Source organism: Haematobia irritans, chromosome 1 (genome assembly GCF_050003625.1).
Source record: "Haematobia irritans isolate KBUSLIRL chromosome 1, ASM5000362v1, whole genome shotgun sequence".
NCBI lineage: Eukaryota > Metazoa > Arthropoda > Insecta > Diptera > Muscidae > Haematobia > Haematobia irritans.
In genome coordinates this window covers 119,053,700-119,073,896 of record NC_134397.1, presented here as the reverse complement: position 1 = coordinate 119,073,896, position 20,197 = coordinate 119,053,700, and the positions used below count along the sequence as shown (strand labels likewise).

The window sequence follows — 20,197 nt, the reverse complement described above, 5'->3', positions numbered from 1 at the left end:
ACTTTTGCATAATACCGGTAACGATATAAATCGAGCATGTATAATTGCTAAAAACGAACTAAACTTGTTTCTGCTTCCTTCATTGAGCAATGCAGACACTGTCGTAGCCAGTCTAGCCAATATTGGGTATCTTCGGTCTACATGGGACATGATAGAGATGCCACCCTGTGCCGTTAAGACCTTAGTTGAGGAGTCACTAAAAACAAAGACAAAACTCATTATGGGATGCGATGCAAATGCACATCATAGTATTTGGGGAAGTAGTGATACGAATGCAAGGGGAGAGTCGCTAATAGAGTCTATTTTGCGTACTAACCTGGTAGTTTGCAATAAGGGAGATGCACCAACCTTCGTCACCAGGAACAGACAAGAGTTTTTGGACATCACGTTGACCTTTCCGGAACTGAATGATAAGATATCTGAGTGGCAAGTTTTGAGGGAACATAGCTTCTCAGATCATCTCTACATCAGTTTCAGATTGGCTGTTCGTACTTCAAAGACCATATTTCCGCCAAATGTTAGGAAAGCTGATTGGAATAGGTATAGGGAATCGTTCAATTTGATGATACCGGAAATGCCAGAGACAAATATGAGCACTGTGCAAGATATCGAACACGCAGTGGAGCGGATTACTAAGGCCTTAAACATGTAACTGAAAGCTGCTTGCCCTAGAGGAAAGCCAAGGGGAAAAAATCGGCCGCTATGGTGGACTACGGAGTTAGGTAATATGAGGAAATCCTGCAGGAAGCTCTTTAACAAAGCAAAGTCCACAAGAGCTCCGGAGGATTGGGACACTTACAAGATAGAATATAACTGAAACATGTACAGACTAGGCGTGTATAGATTTGTATCTGGCGTTTTCTTTTCAATGGTTCCATAGATCAAATTCCTTAATGTAATTTGTTCATAAAGCTCGAAAAGTAATTAATTGTAAAATTGAAAAAGTAAATGTTCGTGGTTGCTTGGTGACTTTTATATTTAGTTTATTAATAAATATTTGTGCACTGAAAAAATATTGTCGTGAGGCTACAGATTTCGTGTCCTTAAAATATGAATGCGAATTTTGCTTAGTAAAGAATATACAGTTCTCTGACACAAAGTGTATTCCTTGTCCAAAAATCAACTAAACTGACCAAAACATCTGAATTAATGAATGAAAATCCGTGTTTTGTGCGTCAGTCGAACGAAAGCGTTCGTTTCGGATATGAGAAATTGGCCGTAAGAAGAAATGGAAGCCATGGTAAAATTGAACTAAACAAATTTAGTATTCTTTGACTACAGTAGTATCGAACTCTTGTCTCAGATCTAGATGTTTGACGTATCACCTCTATGTTTTGCCTGCTGTACTGGTCTCTTTAGAAATTTTGAATGTCTTAAACCATTTTTAAATTCGTCTAATATACGTTTAAACTCAGTGGAGTTGGATTTGCTGTTTATTTGCGATTTTTCCTAAAAGAGAACGTACCTTTTAGTCAATCTTTCGTTATTTAGAACACAAGTTAAGTTAAGAATTTGGTCGTTAATTAAATTAGATTTTCACCAAATCGGGTATTTGAAAAGTTCTTCCGCGACATCGTTGAAAGCTTATAGATTGAATATATAATATATCCAGTGGACATCAAAGAATTAGCTTTCAGTTATTTACCAATGGCTTATTGATGCAAATATCAAAAAATGGCATTTCTTTGATTTCGTAATAAAAGTCAAACTTCTTTGACATTTATCATACAACACGCCTTTAAGGTCAGAGCTATTCTTCAAATATGAGCATGACATAGATTATGGGTGATCTCCCATTGGGATTGAGGCATGGGGGATGGCAATATTTTTATTACGTTTCTCCATGACGTTATCGCTAGTTGGGTAAATCAATTTTCCATAGAAAATAAAAACAGCAAAGAAACTTTGAAAATGACCAGCTGTTATCACAAAGGGTATGCCAATGAAATCGTAAACAAATAAAATTAACAAACATTTGGACATGTCCATTACCACTATCACTGGCCCACAATCATCATCATCATCATCATCATCATCATCGTTGAAGAAAAAAAAACAATTTCCAAGCAGTGAAAGTTTATCGATGGCGTCATAAAGCATGGGACGTCATTATTGTGCGGGCATTAGATGGGGTTGGGAGAACGGTTATGGAGAATGTCAACACAAGAAATCCTGATAGGGATCCTTAATCATGTTTTCTTAATAATCAGTATGAAATTTTGCTCCTCCCTTACCTATTCTACTTCACCCTATTCTTGGCGAGTGATTATAATGATATCTTTGGTTATAAATCCGTAGCTTTATTCCTTTATGAACATTTGGTCAAATTAGTTTACTTTGCTTTTGTGCTAATGATGACGTCCATATATGCAGGGAGTAAGGATGTTCGGATGGCTGTCCTCTTTTGTCTCCTCTAGTTGAGTGTTTCTCTTGCTTACTTAGTCCTTGCTAGAGTCTTGAACTACAATGTTGTAATGGATAACCGTAGGAGCCAAGAGTCCTAGTGACGCCATTGGATTGGAAATGTTGTTTGCAAAATATTACTGCTTGGTTTTGTTTTGCTCTGATTACTTTTTATGAACTCATCCTTGACGTCATAGCTTGCCTGATAAAGGAATTGCGCGAGTAGGGCACAGCAAACTTTTTTTTTGTTTGCTCCCCTAGCAATGGCATAGCGAATTCAGTGTTTATTAATGAAATCTACTTTAAAGTTTTGAAAAAAGAGGAAAAATATTTTTTTTCTGAGTTTGAATGAACCGACCCACATTTACTATCGTTCTCGAGCGACCAATGAATGTTAAACCAATGATAGGAAATTTAATTAAATTTTTCTTTGATTGCTATGAAGTGACAGTGGTTTGCAATGTGTATAGAATTGTGAAGGATATGAGAAATATAGTGGATGGCCGAGATAGTGGTTGCAACAGAAAGTTATTGCTAATAATGCATGGAATTAATGATATTTGTGGCAAAGCCTTGGGAACAAAATTGACAGCTTTAGTGGGATTAATTTTTGAGGATAGCTTGCTGAAGTAGTTTTCAAAATTTATACGGAATGCTATCATATTAAAAAAATATCTGAGGAACAGACATCGTTTAGGCAAAAGGTTACATGGTGGCTGATTTCTAAATCTCGAGTCTAACAGCTTTTATTCCAGTGGCAGTTCATTTTATTGTTTACAAGATTTTGAAAATAACTTGATTGAATTATATTTGGCTGGGAAACTACTACACAGAAAAAAGTCCGTAGCTAAACTTACGCTAATTTTAGCAAATATTTTTTGCAAAAAATATTTGTTCTTAGTTAAATTTAATTCTTTGCGAAATTTCCCACAGCCCACAGCCCACTGAAAATTTCCATTTTTTAAATATGTTTCAAACATTTTACGAACTAAACTTGAGCATAAGGTTCAATGACCGAACACATAAGTTCAATATGAACTAAAGCAGAAGACATTTTTAGCACGATTACCAAAAATAGTAAGAATGAATGAAAAGAATGAAAAATAGATGAAATGATCATGATTCGGGGAAAATGTTTTTTTCTTAGAAGAAACAAGTATATACGGCAGTAAGTACGGCCAGGCCGAATCTTATGTACCCTCCACCATGGATTGCGTAGAAACTTCTACGAAAGACTGTTATCCACAATCGAATTACTTGGGTTGTGGTAATACTTAAAAATTCTTGACATCGTCTTCTCAATTGTAAGTTACTCCATACGTGGTATATATTAGACAAAAAAGGTATGTATAGGCAAGTCTACAAATCGAATCGATATGGACTTTTACACGATACTTAGAGAGTAAGAATTGAAATATGGGGTTCGCTTATATGGGGGCTCTATATACAATTATGAACTTGATATGGACCAATTTTTGTGTGATTGGGGATCGATTTATCTGTGGGCTATATATAACTATAGACCGATATGGACCTAGTTAGGCATGGTTGTTAACGGCCATATACTAGCACAATTAACCAAATTTCAATTGACTCCAAAACCAAATCTCGGGATCGGTTTATATGAGAGATATATATAATTATGGACTGATATGGACCAATACCTGTATGGTTGTTAGAGACCATATACTAACACCACGTACTAAATGTCAATCAGATCGTGTGAATTTTGCTTCTCCAAAAGGCACCGGAGGTCAAATCTGGGGATCGGTTAATATGGGGGCTATATATAATTATAGACCAATATGGACCAATTCCTGTATGGTTGTTAGAGACCATATACTAACATCACGTACCAAATTTCAAACCAATCGGATGAATTTTGCTCTTCCAAGGGGCTCTTGAGGTCAAATCTAGGGATCGGTTTATATGGTGGCAACATATAATTATGGACCGATATGGACCAATTCCTGCATGGTAGTTAGAGATCATATAACACCATGTACCAAATTTCAACCGAATCAAATGAATTTTGCTTTTCCACGAGGCTCCGCAAGCCAAATCGGGGAATCGGTTTATATGGGGGCTGTATATAATTATGGACCGATGTGGTCCAATTTTTGCATGGTTGTTAAAGACCAGGCTCCGAAAGCCAAATCGGGGGATCGGTTTATATGGGGGCTATATATAATTATGGGCCGATGTGGACCAATTTTGGCATGGTTGTTAGAGACCATATAGCAACACCATGTACCAAATTTCAGCCAGATCGGATGAAATTTGCTTCTCTTAGAGGCTCCGCAAGCCAAAATGGGGGGATCGGTTTATATGGGGGCTATATATAATTATGGGCCGATGTGGACCAATTTTTGCATGGTTGTTAGAGACCATATAGCAATACCATGTACCAAATTTCAGCCGGTTCGGATGAAATTTGCTTCTCTTAGAGGCTCCGCAAGCCAAATCGGGGGATCGGTTTATATGGGGGCTATATATAATTATGGACCGATGGGGACCAATTTGTGCATGGTTGTTAGAGACAATATACTAACACCATGTACAAAATTGCAGCCGGATCGGATGAAATTTGCTTCTCTTAGAGAACCGGCAAGCCAAATTTGGGGGTCCGTTCATATAGGAGCTATACGTAAAAGTGGACATACCCTCCGACTTACATCAATAACAACTACTAGTGCCAACTTTCAAGTCGATAGCTTGTTTAGTTCGGAAGTTGGCGTGATTTCAACAGACGGGCGGACGGCGGTTTTTCAATGATATAAATTATTACGGACCAATAAGAACCAATTATCGTACGGTAATTAGAGAACCAAATTTAAATCGGATTGGATGAAATTTGCACCTTTGAAGCCGAATAAAATATTTTGGGTGTAGTACTGATATTTAAAATTATGGATTTTTGCATTTTAACTTACTGCAAGGCGGTTCGCCATTCAAATTTACTTCCTAAATGTTTCGCATTTTTATTTCTTTGCAATTTCCTTGCCTTAGTATCAGACCACTAGTGCGGATGAGCAACGACACTGCATTCATTATACGCCACAATGTTCTCGTTGTGCCAACATCCTTCCGCAATGCCTCGTTACCTGTCTTCTTGTGTTTGAGGTTTTTTTTTGCAATCTCATTAAAGAGGACAGCATCCGGAATATGTTTTTCATGTCCACAGAAGTGATTTGAAGGGAGCAAAATTATAAATATTTTTTTAATTAAAGTCTTCCACGCCAGAAGCGACGTTTGGCTGTGTAATTACATAGTGATCATTCGTAGAAGCGCTGAATGGGACTTTTTTTATTAATGGTGGTTAGTGATGGTGTCGGCAGTTTTGAGGGTGCTAACAGCAACTACAACAACACCAACAACTGCAGAATCGTCAAGGACTTTCAAGGATACGATTTTGCTTTAGTACTAAAGGTGAAAGTAAGAGCATTCAACAAATATTTCAATTGTTTGAGCAAGGTGACATTTATTTGGCCACAAGGGCAAAAAATGAGTTTTCCCATTTCTTTGCAGTTTGATATTAAAAAATCTGTCAGTCTGCGCTTTGAGATTTTATGAAAAAGAAAATGATTTTAGTTGGAGTTTATCAAACAGTTGTTATGCATTTGCATTGAAAACTTATGACCGTTGAGTGCTGTGCATTACGATTGACGACTCAAAGGACCATTAGGGAACAGAACTCAATTTAATTTAAAATTATAGAAATCCTATTCAATACCATTTGACAATGATATGGTAAATGCATTTGAAAACTACTTTCGGACTTTCAAAGAAACATCGTAAGGAAGAAATATAATAGCTTAGAATTTCTCTTTTACATAAGGCTTAATCCAAAATGGATTTAGAGACGTAAAATTTTACGTATATTTAAAAAAAGTTAGACTTGAGTTGCATCGCTTGCACAAAAGTAGTCAATTACAGAATTTGATTTTCTCCGATGCGAAGCCATTCAAAATTGGGCATATTATGAACAAACAATATGATCGGGTTTACTTGCTACAGAGGTCTGCTGAAACTTGACAGCTTCGATTGGCCAACAGAACTCAAGCGATGGCGATAGTAATGATGTGGTCGCTCGCCGCTCGTATTCATCGACCGTGGGGGTCAAAATAAATGACGAATATTATCGGGAAAATCTTCTAAAGAAAATTGAATCATGGTACAAGATTTTCTAAACGTTTCCGCTCTTCATTTCAATCGCACAATCGGACAAGTTAAAAAAAATAATAAAAGAAATAGGCTCTGCTGTAGAAAATTAGTAATAATTTAAAAATTAAAAAAAAATCAACATTTCGAACCACAATAGCAAGAAACCGGTGATCGTATTCCAAATGCTGGAGATATGAAAATAGAAGTTCGGTCACCATGTATTTATAAACAAAATTTTACTTCTAAATATTGAATTATCTGTATTTATCGGATATATTGTCCAAATCACTGATTACGTGGGCAACAAGTTTGAAATGATTTTCAATTATAGAAAAATATCTTAGCCAAACTGTAAAATAAATAAAAAAGAAGCTTGTGATCCAAAATAAAATCCTGTGTCCGTTTCTAGTCTAAATACTCCATTTACACCCTTTCGTATGCCGTGGAATACGAAAGAGCAGCATAGTTCTATGCCTTGTTCCTGTACATCGTATTCCAAACGAAAGATAATTGATTTTGGTTCCTCCATTTCGAAAGTCATTTCATATTTTATTGTCGAGTAATAAACGAAGATATACAATATGTGTCACGAAAAAAAGTAAAAACATTGTTAACATTTGAATGAATTTTCAGTCCAAAAATTTTAAAATACTCATTTTTGATAATCAATGTATTCCATACAAACGAAACGAACTTTCAAAAATACAAAAACCCAAATTCATTAGAATTCGAGTGACTGTCTTTGTTTCGAATGGGTTTTTGTTGGATATACAAGAACAGGGGCCAAATCACCGCAGTCGAAATCGAGTACTTTGTCGTCGTCGTAATGTAGTTTACGCGGATCACCGTAGTCGTTATCCAATTGTTTCTACTTGAAGTTGAACACGATAGGTAGCATGCTATCGAAAACGAAGTATGTAGTGATTTTTGAGCTGAAACAAGTATATACGGCCGCAAGTTCGGCCAGGCAGAATCTTATGTACCCACCACCATGGATTGCGTAGAAACTTCTACGAAAGACTATCATCCACTTGGGTTGTGGTATCTTAAAACTTCTTAACATCGTTTTCTAAATTGTGATTTAGTCAATACGTAGAGAGCCAGAATTGAAATATGGGGGTCGCTTATATGGAGGCTATATCGATTTATCTGAGGGCCATACATAACTATAGACCGATATGGACCTAGTTAGGCATGGTTGTTAACGACCATATACTAGCACAATGTACCAAATTTCAACTCACTCGGATGAAATTTGCTCCTCCAAGAGGTTCCAAAACCAAATCTCGGGATCGGTTTATATGGGGCTATGTACGATTATGGACTGATATGGACCACTTTTGGCATGGTTGTTAAATATCATATACTACCACCACGTACCAAATTTCAAGCAGATCGTATGAATTTTGCTTCTCCAAAAGGCACCGGAGGTCAAATCTGGGGATCGGTTTATATGGGGCCTATATATAATTATGGACCGATATCGACCAATTTTTGCATGAGAGTTTGAGGCCATATATTAACACCACGTACCAAATTTCAACTGAATCAGATGAATTTTGTTCTTCCAAGAGGTTCCGGAGGTCAAATCTGGTGATCGGTTTATATGGGGGCTATATATAATTATGAACCGATGTGGACCAATTTTTGCATAGTTGTTAGAGACCATATACTAACACCATGTACCAAATTTCAGCCGGATCGGATGAAATTTGCTTCTCTTAGAGGCCTCGCAGCCAAATCGGGGGATCGGTTTATATGGGGGCTATATATAATTATTGACCGATGTGGACCAATTTGTGCATAGTTGTTAGATACCATATACTAACACCATGTACCAAATTTCAGCCGGATCGGATGAAATTTGCTTCTCTTAGAGGCCAATGTGGTATCGCAATGGACTGAATAGTCTAAGTGAGCCTAATACATCGGGCTGCCACCTAACCTAACCTAACCTAACCTAGAGGCCTCGCAAGCCAAATCGGGGGATCGGTTTATATGGGGGCTATATATAATTATGGACCGATGTCGGCCAATTTTTGCATGGTTGTTAGAGACTATATACTAACACCATGTACCAAATTTCAGCCGGATCGGATGAAATTTGCTTCTCTTAGAGGCCTCGCAAGCCAAATTTTGGGGTCCGTTTATATGGGGGCTATACGTGAAAGTGGACCGATATGGCCCATTTGAAATACCATCCGACCTACATCAATAACAACTACTTGTGCCAAGTTTCAAGTCGATAGCTTGTTTCGTTCGGAAGTTAGCGTGATTTCAACAGACGGACGGACGGACGGACATGCTCAGATCGACTCAGAATTTCACCACGACCCAGAATATATATACTTTATGGGGTCTTAGAGCAATATTTCGATGTGTTACAAACGGAATGACAAAGTTAATATACCCCCCATCCTATGGTGGTGGGTATAAAAAGGTACACAATAAGTTGGTGAAAATGTAAGTATTATTTATATGTTTTGGAAAAATACATTTAGGGAAACGGAACAAAGAAAGGAATGCTCAGAAGCCGCTTCAAAAAAAAAAATCATTTTTTCAAGAACATATTTGAAAGCTTCTTTTGACAGACGAAACGTCTTTTAAATGTTAAAAACACAATTAGTTAAAAGCACTCACTTCAAAATAGAATCACTTACAGGCAATGCTAAACGACTGATTTTGTCTCGAATATTTTCCCTTATTAATGCCACTTTGTACTCATCCTCTGAATCCGAAGACGAGGAAAACAAAAACACATGGATTCATAATAATGTTTACACATATACATATTTTGATCACAAAAAGTTATTTTGAAATCATCTTTTGCTTCCAATTTCTTATTACCATATGTTTACAGCAATGTAAAACAAGTAAGGAAAGTCTAAAGTCGGGCGGGGCCGACTATATTATACCCTGCACCACTTTGTAAATCCACATTTTCGATACTATATCAAATCCGTCAAATGTGTTGGGTGCTATATATAAAGGTTTTTGTCCCAAATACATACATTTAAATCTGACTCCATCTGAACAAAATTTATAACCTATAGACTTAATATTTAAGGGGTTGTTATTCTGTTGCTGTTTTCTTTCTTTAAAGGGTGATACGGTCAAAATTTGGTCAAGGTAAAACGCGTGTAAATCGGTGAAATCGTTTATTTAAAAAATCAAATTAAATTTCTTTTTCAAGTTCAATTAGTATAAAATTCAGGAAAAATATTCAGTTAGGCTTTCGCTTTTCCAAATCCGAATTGCCGGGCCTCACGCTTGACACCTGCCATCAGATTTTGTACAGCCACCTTGTCCACCTTCTTCGCCGCAGAAAGCCAGCTTGCCTTGAACTGCTGCTCGTCCTTAGCAGTTTTTTTGGTCTTCTTTAGGTTCCGCTTGACAATAGCCCAGTATTTCTCAATTGGGCGGAGCTTTGGCGTGTTGGGAGGGTTCTTGTCCTTGGGAACCACCTGCACGTTGTTGGCGGCGTACCACTCCATGGCCTTTTTACCGTAATGGAAAGATGCCAAATCCGGCCAAAACAGTACGGAACAACCGTGTTTCTTCAGGAAAGGCAGCAGACGTTTATTCAAACACTCTTTCACGTAAATTTCTTGGTTGACAGTCCCGGAAGCTATGAAAATGCTGCTTTTCAAGCCACAGGTACAGATGGCTTGCCAAACCATATATTTTTTGCGAACTTTGACAGTTTTATGTGCTTGAAAATATCTGCTACCTTTCCCCTTCCTTTTGCCGTATAAAACTCCTGTCCCGGAAGCTGCTTGTAGTCGGCTTTGACGTAGGTTGTGTCGTGTACAGCCTCCGGGATCGCGCTTTGGCCGTCGTATTTTGTTTATCATCGCGATTTGGAGTCACTACCTTCTTGTAAGTCGATAGTCTGGCTCGTTTTTTGGCTCGATGCACTGTTGTAGACGATACACCCAGCTTATTTGCGGCATCTCGGAGAGAGAGGTTAGGGTTTCGTTTGAAACTACCGGCAACTCTCTTTGTCGTCTCAGCGGCTTCCGGTTTTCGATTTCCCCTCGATCCAAACTTCCTGACTGTCGACAAACGTTCCCCAAACACTTTAATTACATTTGTAACGGTTGATTTGGCAACTTTTAGCGATGTTGCCAGCTTTGCGTGCGAGTAGCTCGGATATTCGCGATGCGCGAGCAAAATTTTGATACGCTGCTCTTCTTGCTTGGACGGCATTTTGACAACTGAAGAGTGAATTCCAAAATCAAAATAGGAGCAACATTCTACACACACACACACCTTCAAAATGAGGGGTGCTCAGGGTTTTTAAATGCAAAATTGAAAGAAATACGTCAAGTTTATATTGACCAAATTTTGACCGTATCACCCTTTATACACCATCACGAACATTGATAAACTTATTGTTTGTTATTTACACGCAGAAAAGAAACCTGATTGTCACAATCATATTCGAAGAGCAAAATAATATGATAGAACTATTTTTGCGCCGACCATGTAACATTTTCACCTGCAACCATATTGGCTCAGTGAACATGGTTCTAAGAAAAATAAAATTGTCCTCATCTAAAATGTTATTATATTGATAAAAGGAATTTTGTTTGAATAAAAATACAATGGTCACGATCTAAAATGTGATATTCGTCAAAAATGTTTTTCTTCCAGTTAAAAGAACATGGTCACAACCTAAAATGTTTTGATTTTTATGAAAAAACTTTTTTCGTCGTAGAAAAAATGACGTCACTTGACAAAAGAAAGCACAAAATTAACTTTATTCATGTGTTTTTATTTATTTATAATCTATTTCATTGTTTATTTGTATTTATAATGTCGTGCAAGCAAACATCACATATTTTTACACCATCTATTTTGGTTCATTTTTAACAATAAGTAATCATTACATATTTACTTCGTGCCCATCAAATGTACCAACGCAGACATCATGTAACTGCAAATATAAATAAATTATACCATATATTAAAATGCTGAACAAAAAACAGGTACATTCTTTTCTTTAAAAAAAGTTAAAATCTGAAATGGTCACGAAAAAAATGTACATGGTCTTTATGACCATATAATGGTTCTAGACATGTCTATACGTAAACTATAAAAATACTTTTTCCCCGCAAAAAAAGTAAAAAAAATGAATGGTCAAATACTCGATTTTCCCGACCATGTAATTGTCTCAATTTCTATCATTTAAAATATAGAACATTTTTGCGGCATTTGAGAACCATTTAAATGCTTATTGCCAACATATATTTTTCTCCGCTTGAAAATTATTTTTACAAACACAAAATACGTGGTTTTCCCGACAATTACATACTCTAGATAAGTATTAAATGGACGCGTCAACCATGTCCAAACATGTTTTTTCTGATCGTATATGTTCAATAAATTTGAAAAAACGAAAAATTTTCTCACTAATTTAAAATAACAAATATTTTATTTGTTATTTATTATATTATTTTACTATATTATTTTTTAACAATCTCTCCGTATACCATAACAACGCGATTCCAACTAAAAAAATCGATTACAGATAGATAAAAGAAATATAGGAACATTTCCTATATTCTAACAAGTGTGTTTCCTTAATTTTTGAAAGGATTGAATACTTCTTAGTACGAGTGAACTGAAATATTTTTCTATGCTAAGTGTTATTCGTATGTATGATAAGCTTTCTATAATAAAGGAAGTCAGTGTTATCATTTTATAAGAAATTTTACTAAATTTGAGGAAATTGGGTTTTAGTTCATATTTTGTTTATTTTTACGAATGCTTTGTTATCAGTGAATAAAATTTTCTTGTTCAGTAGTAAATTATTATACCCAACGAAAAAAACAGTATTAGTAAAATTCCATGCGTTATTCTAATTAATGAACTACTCCTAACTGCTTTCAGTTTAGGATTCTTTTTTACTGAAACAAGTAAATTTTATTATTTCACACATAAATTTAACTTAATGGAAATAAAATGGCAAACTAAATTGATAAACATTTTTTCCTTTAGTTTCGAAGGCACTTTTTTTCTGGGTGTAGGAATGTCTTTTAATTCATTGCCTAATTTGGTCTTAAACTGATTGCCATAGGTCTTTTTGCTCTATGTTTAGAATAATGTTATAAAATGACCGGCAATAAGTATTATCAACATATTAAAAAGGAAAATATCGATGATTCTAAAGTTGAGGTATCACAAACATGAATTTCGTAAGAGTACAATGTCAACAAATCAACTGAGTATCTAGCTTTAAACAGTGGATGCACCAAAACTGTACACAGAGGTAGAAGAAAACCTAAGAGTACGTCAAAAGAATAATTTGTAACCAAATTAACTATGCAGCAATTCACTCAAATATCATCTAAAAAAGTTAACATTTTAATCGATAGCAATCAGATGTAGAGCTTTAGAAGTCGGAGTGCGATTATACAAAAATATCAAAAACCACTTATTTCCAAGAAAAATAGATTAGTGCGCCTTCAATTTTCACGAAAATACCTTAAATGACCTGGGAGGCAGTGGAAAAGTGTTATATTTTCCTACGAATCAATGTTTTAATTGCATAGTTCGTATGGTAGAATTTTAGTACGAAGGCCCAAAGAAAGTCTTAATCCAAGAAATACAAAAAGTTCCGTCAATCATTGTGGGAGGCAATACTATGGTTTGGGGGTGTTTTTCTGGACAAGTTATTTGCCCGATTTATAGAGTTGAGGATATTATGCTGTCGGAAGTCTAGAAAAACATTTTGTCCCATGTAATATTGCCGCAAGCATCCCAGGATTATTCAGCGCAATTATGACCCCCCAGCACATGTCTAAGGTAGTAAAACAAAAGATTTTCGATGAAACACTGAGCTTGCTGTATATATATATATATATATATATATATATATATATATATATATATATATATATATATATATATATATATATATATATATATATATATATATATATATATATATATATATATATATATATATATATATATATATATATATATATATATATATATATATATATATATATATATATATATATATATATTATCAGATCATTATTATCAGATCTTACTCAAATTTAGCACAAGGTAACCTTCTGTGGTATCAATCTGCCAAATATTATCAAAATCGGTTCAGATTTAGATATAGCTCCCACATATATGTATTACACGATTTTGAAAAATATGCCCCTAATAACCATATTTTTTACCATAGAGGCCACATTTATTATCAGATCTTACTCAAATTTAGCACAAGGTAACCTTCTGTGGTATCAATAGCCCACAAACAATGTTTACTAATTCAGTAGGGGTGGACTTTCTACTTTATTCACTTGTTTAATAATGGACTCAATATTAGTGACATACTAACTTTGTAGGTGTTAAATCAGGTATAGCTCCGCCCGACTTTCTACTTTACTCACTTGTTATAAAATAACTTTTTGTTGGAGTCAATAAAAAACAACAACCACGGTTGCCAAAAATAATTTACCAAAAACCTACAAAACAAAAAATTTTGTTTCGTCAAGAATGTCATATATATAATAGAAAATTTTGTCCAAATTTTATTTTTATAGAATATTTTCCCAAAATTTTATTTCTATAGAAAATTTTCTCAAAATTTTAATTCTATAGAAAATTTTGTCAAAATATTATTTCTATAGAAAATATTCGCAAAATTTTATTTCTATATAAAATTTTTGCAAAATTTTATTTCTATAGAACATTTTTCCAAAATTCTATTTCTATAGAAAATTTTCTCAAAATTTTAATTCTATAGAAAATTTTGTAAAAATTTTATTATTTTATAAAAAATTTTGTTAATATTTTTTTTATAGAAAATTTGTGAGATACCTCTTAATTGGAGAGGAATATTTGGATAAATTTACCAAAACATCAATAACCTTTTAGAAGTAGACATCTCCCAAATATGGACAAAAATTTAGGAGATAACCTAATATGGCCCTGGATTTGAAAATCGTGCATCATATAAATGTGAACCGATGGGTCTGGTATTCGATACGTTGCCAGTGCATCTTAAAGGGGGCGTGCATGTAATTTTATTTAATTCCATTTTAAACAATGTTTAAACTGTAAAATGGAAATATATCCAAAATTCGTTAATATCTACGAAAATCCCCAAGGATAGTAAACTGTCTCGTTTATTATCCTTGAAATTATGCATCATCTAAAAAATGTTGACTGTCGAAAATTGAAATTATATTGTCTGACAATTTCTAGTAAACAATCTTCATATTTTTTTGCCACAAATAAATAATCGTAGCATATCATATACCCTCTCGGTTATGATGCTCTGTACACAACTGAGGTTGTAAAATCATTTAGTTAAGCCAGCTATAAAAAACTAGAGCGAAAAAAGGTATCAAATTGATGTAAGTGTGTATGGATGGATGACAAAGAGGGAATAAAAAAAATAAGTAACCATGAAAGCACGAATGGATCGGCATAACACAAAAGGGGAAGAACAAATGCAGTTGACCTTTCAACTTTATGTCGATAAATAATTTTGGCGCCATGCAGCTATAAAACTAGCCAGAATCTAAACGTATGGAGTATGTCATGCCCGACTAAACACAACAGCTATGGCAAACACATCAGATACAGAATGGCCAAATCTACTTCCAGAATATCCATCAACTCCCAACCCTAAAGGTAAACCTCACTATACCACCTACTACAATTATTGTATTACCAACCTAGAAGCACAACTGAAACTAGGATAAAAACAACGGCAACATTTGGCTGCATAGCTGCGATGGCCGAAAAAGGAAACGAAACATGAGGCACATCAGCCACCATTAAACCAACAAATAACCAAGCAAACACACAAACGAATAAACACTCATACACATAAGCAAACGATAGTGAACACAGCTCCGCATGTGCCATACATACCATTTCGAACAGCTGCTTTTAGGATACTATGCCAAACGCAATGAAATATTGCATTTGGTTCGTTGCATTTGCAATTCGAAGTTAGTATGATAAATGGGTTAAATAAAATGAAATTATGTTAAATTAAATTAAATCTGCTGGGGACATGCTAATATTCGAATCATTTAAATTATTCCTTTTTCACTAATTTTCATTTCCCACTCTTTTCTTTTGAAAATTTTCTTGTCTATTGACAAGCATAGGGAGCAGAAGAGTCCACGTGAAATCGTATTAACGCGAGTAAACGAACTTAATAGGCACTAAGCACACTTGACTGCGCCAAGATTCACAAGTACCTCGCAATCAACTTTGTCATTGTTTTTCATGTCGTCATAGTTACTGCCAATGTTGTCGAAGAGCAAAAGGGAACCAAGTGTAAACTATGCCCATAACGGCATGCATATTCACAGTGACCTTGGTAAAAGCGTTCTTAAAAAAACGAATGCACCATTACTGTGGCAAATTGGGATTACATCGAATATTCAAGAAAGGACCCCTCGAATATTTAAATCTACAGAATTTAGGATGAGTGTTTTATGATTGCGCAATAAATTGTGGTTATTTTCTGAAAATGAAACCCAGTTTGTTTACAAACCTAGTAACAGCAAATAAATTTGGCATTTAACTTTAATGGGATTTTAGGCAATTCTTTTTTTTTGTGAAAATTGTTAAGGGTCATAGTCATCTGAAAGCTTTTGAACCTGAAATTTAACCGACGGTAACCGCAAAAAATTGGAGTGTGGTAACAGATTGAACGCCATTAAATATAATCATACTGAAGTAAATATATTCCATATTGCCGAGAAGTTGCAGATGTTGTCATGATACAAAAACCGGGGAAAATATGGCACGATCCCAATTCATACACCCCAATATCTCTGCTTAAAGTAATTGGTATTTTATTCGAAAAACTCTTTTGCAGAAGACTGGAATCATTTATTGTCTCACGAATTGTAATACCGGACCAGCAATTGGGATTCCGGAAAAAGCATTCGACTATTCTACATACAGTCACCGATAATATTGAACAAACAATTTTGCCCCGCTTCGAGAAGAAACAATTTTGTTTCTGATGGAGTATGGCACGACCGTCTCCTACTAAAGCTCCAAAATTACGTCATCACGATTTTGAAAGGATATTGGCTAGATCTCGCCAGGATAGGTTGCCAATTGTGGGCTGTGAGATATTATTTGGCTACATCAGGCTACATTTGCACAAGTCGAAGCCTTATCTACGTCTCATTCGTTCTATGGAGGTATGACAGTATGAAGGATTTAAGGAAATTGCCACAGAATTTTTTGTGAAATGTGGATATTTTGGCCACATTTGCCTGAACCGAAAGGACAAATTTATGGAGGCTTTATCTAAATTTGAACTGAATTGGATCAAATTCAACACGCTAAATATAATGCTAAATCTATTCTCTGTGGAAAATATGAAGTAAAATCCCATTGAAAATATGTATAAAATATTAAATCGGAATGATTGTTTGGTCTTCGGTGGTGATATGAATCTATATCGGGCGCAAGATATATATGGATGCTATATCTAAATCTGTACCGATTTCAACCATATTTGTCGTACTTGATGATATCATCAAGAGTACTTTTTATAAGAGCTATATCCAAATCTCAACCAAATTTAGCATACTTGACGATTTTGCCTTGTGCAAAATTTGAAGCAAATCAAAATGAAAGATTAATAAACACATGAGTTATGACCAAATCGGTGATAAATGTATATGGCAGCTATATCTAAATCTGAACCGATTTTTTCCAAAAACCAATAGCGATTGTCTTTGAAACCACATACAGAAATTTTGAAACACTCAGAAATGTCACCAGCATTACTGAGTTGGGATAATCAACCACTGAAAATTTTTGTTTGGTCGAAACTGGGTTCGAACCTACGACCTCGGTGGCTCAATACGATTATTAAGAATACATTTTAATGAGGATTATATATTTTTTATTGTTATTGTTTCTTTTACATTGTTTCTGTTATTTCAATTTTTTTAATATATTTGCTTTTATTCTAATAATTTTTATGAAAAAAAAAAAAAAATAAATTAATCCCAATAGTATGAGTTTTTTTTTATTTGTCAAGTTTTTTTCAAAATCAAGTTTTTTGTGGTCAATGTCAAGCTTTTTGACAAATTGGATCTGGCAAGCCTAGCTCCATGGCATGTCCGAAATAGTGACTTCCACCAAGAATTAAAAATGAGCAAAATCAAAGAAAAATCTCTAGATTTGCATAATAACCATAGGATTTATTAACTCGCTGCAATATATAAAGCCCTTAATTCCAATGAAAATTTTACAACAGTAATTGTGTAGTAATTAATAAATAAACTATTCGTTAGTCACTTCATCATAATAAAAACCAAAAAAAAGGTATTAATGAGACCACAACTACTACTAATGAGAGCTTCAATCTCTTCCGTTCCACCCAATATCGTTCCTTCGTTCCTTTAAATCAATAATTGAATTCTCTTTCACAAGACAACAATACATATTTATAAGAAAGTAGTGAAAGCGGAAGAATCGAGTTTGCATGAAGAATCGAGTTTGCACATTCGTATTCGATGTATTTTTTAAACCGATTTTTTAATTTTTTTTGTTTTAAATAAATAACATTATAAATCGTATGTTTTATTAGCATATATGACATTCAAAAATTTTCACGTTCTTTGAGAAAGTGTCTTTATAATTGATATTGTCAAACAGCTGATTAGGGTGGAGTGAGATAATAATAAAAAAGAACTGTGGAATTATTTAACATTACGGTGAAATCACTTAGAGAGCCTTTTAAACACTCGGAAGTTATCAACAATGGCTGAAAAATCTGTTTTCGTAAATAATATATAAATATATAAATTTTATTAAAGCAAGTACTCTTGATTTTATTCTTCCAGATTCCAATAAACTAATCCAAACAAGTTTTGGTAAGTATGTAATGAATACAAAAAATTTATTTTTTAATTAGGGTTTTCAACATTTCTTTCCTGTTTATCTTAGAGTGGGAAATTTAATAATTTGGCCATTCCAGTCGTAAAACATCAACATATAGACTTCAGACCATATAATTTGTCTATTCACTGAAAATTATCAATCAAAATTATGCATTTTTAAGACAGTAAATTTACAAAACGAAACAATTTTCTTTAAAATAAATAAAGAGTACATAATCTATATTTACATTTTATTCCATTGAATGTAGCATACTCGGTAAAGTCATATGCCTCTGCAGTTAGGCAAATTTTCATTAAAGTAAAAAAGAAAAAAATATCTTATTTGTACGTGAATAGCTTTGTTAATATATCGCAACAATGAAATATTTCTTTTATTTCCATAGAATCTAAATAGCTTTATATCATTGGTTCAGAATTGATGCCAGAATGCTTAAGTAAAGGTCAACAGTTTTGGATCGAAGGAAATTGTTTTTGAATGTATGTAGTAATATCCACTGTACTGGTCTGTGAAGTTGGAATTCCGGTGGATAACGTTTAATTACCGATTAACACCGGTCTCTAAAATTTCGAATAGGTACCTATTACGCCGATTCTCAAATTAAAAATGATGTCGATCATTAAAAACATGAATACTCAGCTCGACGGTTTAAAAGGTTGAACAATAATTTGAAACAAGTATATACGGCCGTAAGTTCGACCAGGCCGAAGCTTATGTACCCTCCATCATGGATTGCGTACAAACTTCTTCTAAACACTGCCATCCAGAATCGAATTACTTAATTTGCGGTAACGCTTGCCGATGGCAAGGTATCTTAAAACCTCCTAAGACCATCTTCTAAATTGTATGTAAGTCCATACGTGGTATATATAATTCAGTTTGACAAAGTAGACATAACATTTTGACAAAATTTTCTACAGAAATAAAATTTTAACAAAATTTTCTATAGAAATAAAATTTTCACAAAATTTTCTATAGAAATAAAAATTTTGACAAAATTTTCTATAGAAAGAAAATGTTGACAAAAAAAAATTTCTACAGAAATAAAATTTTAATAAAATTTTCTATAGAAATAAACTTTTGACAAAATTTTCTATAAAAATAAAATCTTGGTAGATTATTTTTGGCTCGAGTGGCAACCATGATTATGAACCGAATAAAATTTGAACAAAATTTTCTATAGAAATAAAATTTTGACAATGATGAAAATTTTATTATGAACCGAATAAAATTTTAACAAAATTTTATCTAGAAATAAAATTTTGGTAGATTATTTTTGGCTCTAGTGGCAACCATGATTATGAACCGATATGGACCAATTTTTGTGTGATTGGACCAATTTTGGTATGGTTGTTAGCGACCATATACTAACACCACGTTCCTAATTTGAACCGGATCGGATGAATTTTGCTCCTCCAAGAGGCTCCGGAGGTCAAATCTGGAGAACGTTTTATATGGGGGCTATATATAATTATGGACCGATATGGACCAATTCTGGCACGGTTGTTAAAGATCATATACTAACACCATGTTCCAAATTACAACCGGATTAGATGAAATTTGCTTCTCTTGGAGACTTCGCAAGCCAAATCTGGGGATCGGTTTATATGGGGGCTATATATAATTATGAACCGATGTGGACAAATTTTTGCATGGTTGTTAGAGACCATATACCAATATCATGTACCAAATTTCAGCCGGATCGGATGAAATA

At 34.3% G+C, this 20,197-nt stretch overlaps 1 protein-coding gene across 1 annotated transcript in view; it reads left to right on the top strand.

Moving 5' to 3' along the window:
- The window catches only part of Ace (Acetylcholine esterase), a 414,922-nt gene that overhangs the window by 144,117 nt on the left and 250,608 nt on the right, over nt 1-20,197 (top strand). The window contains 1 exon segment of the mRNA XM_075291477.1: nt 18,429-18,458. The gene's annotated coding sequence lies outside the window, so the exon portion shown is untranslated.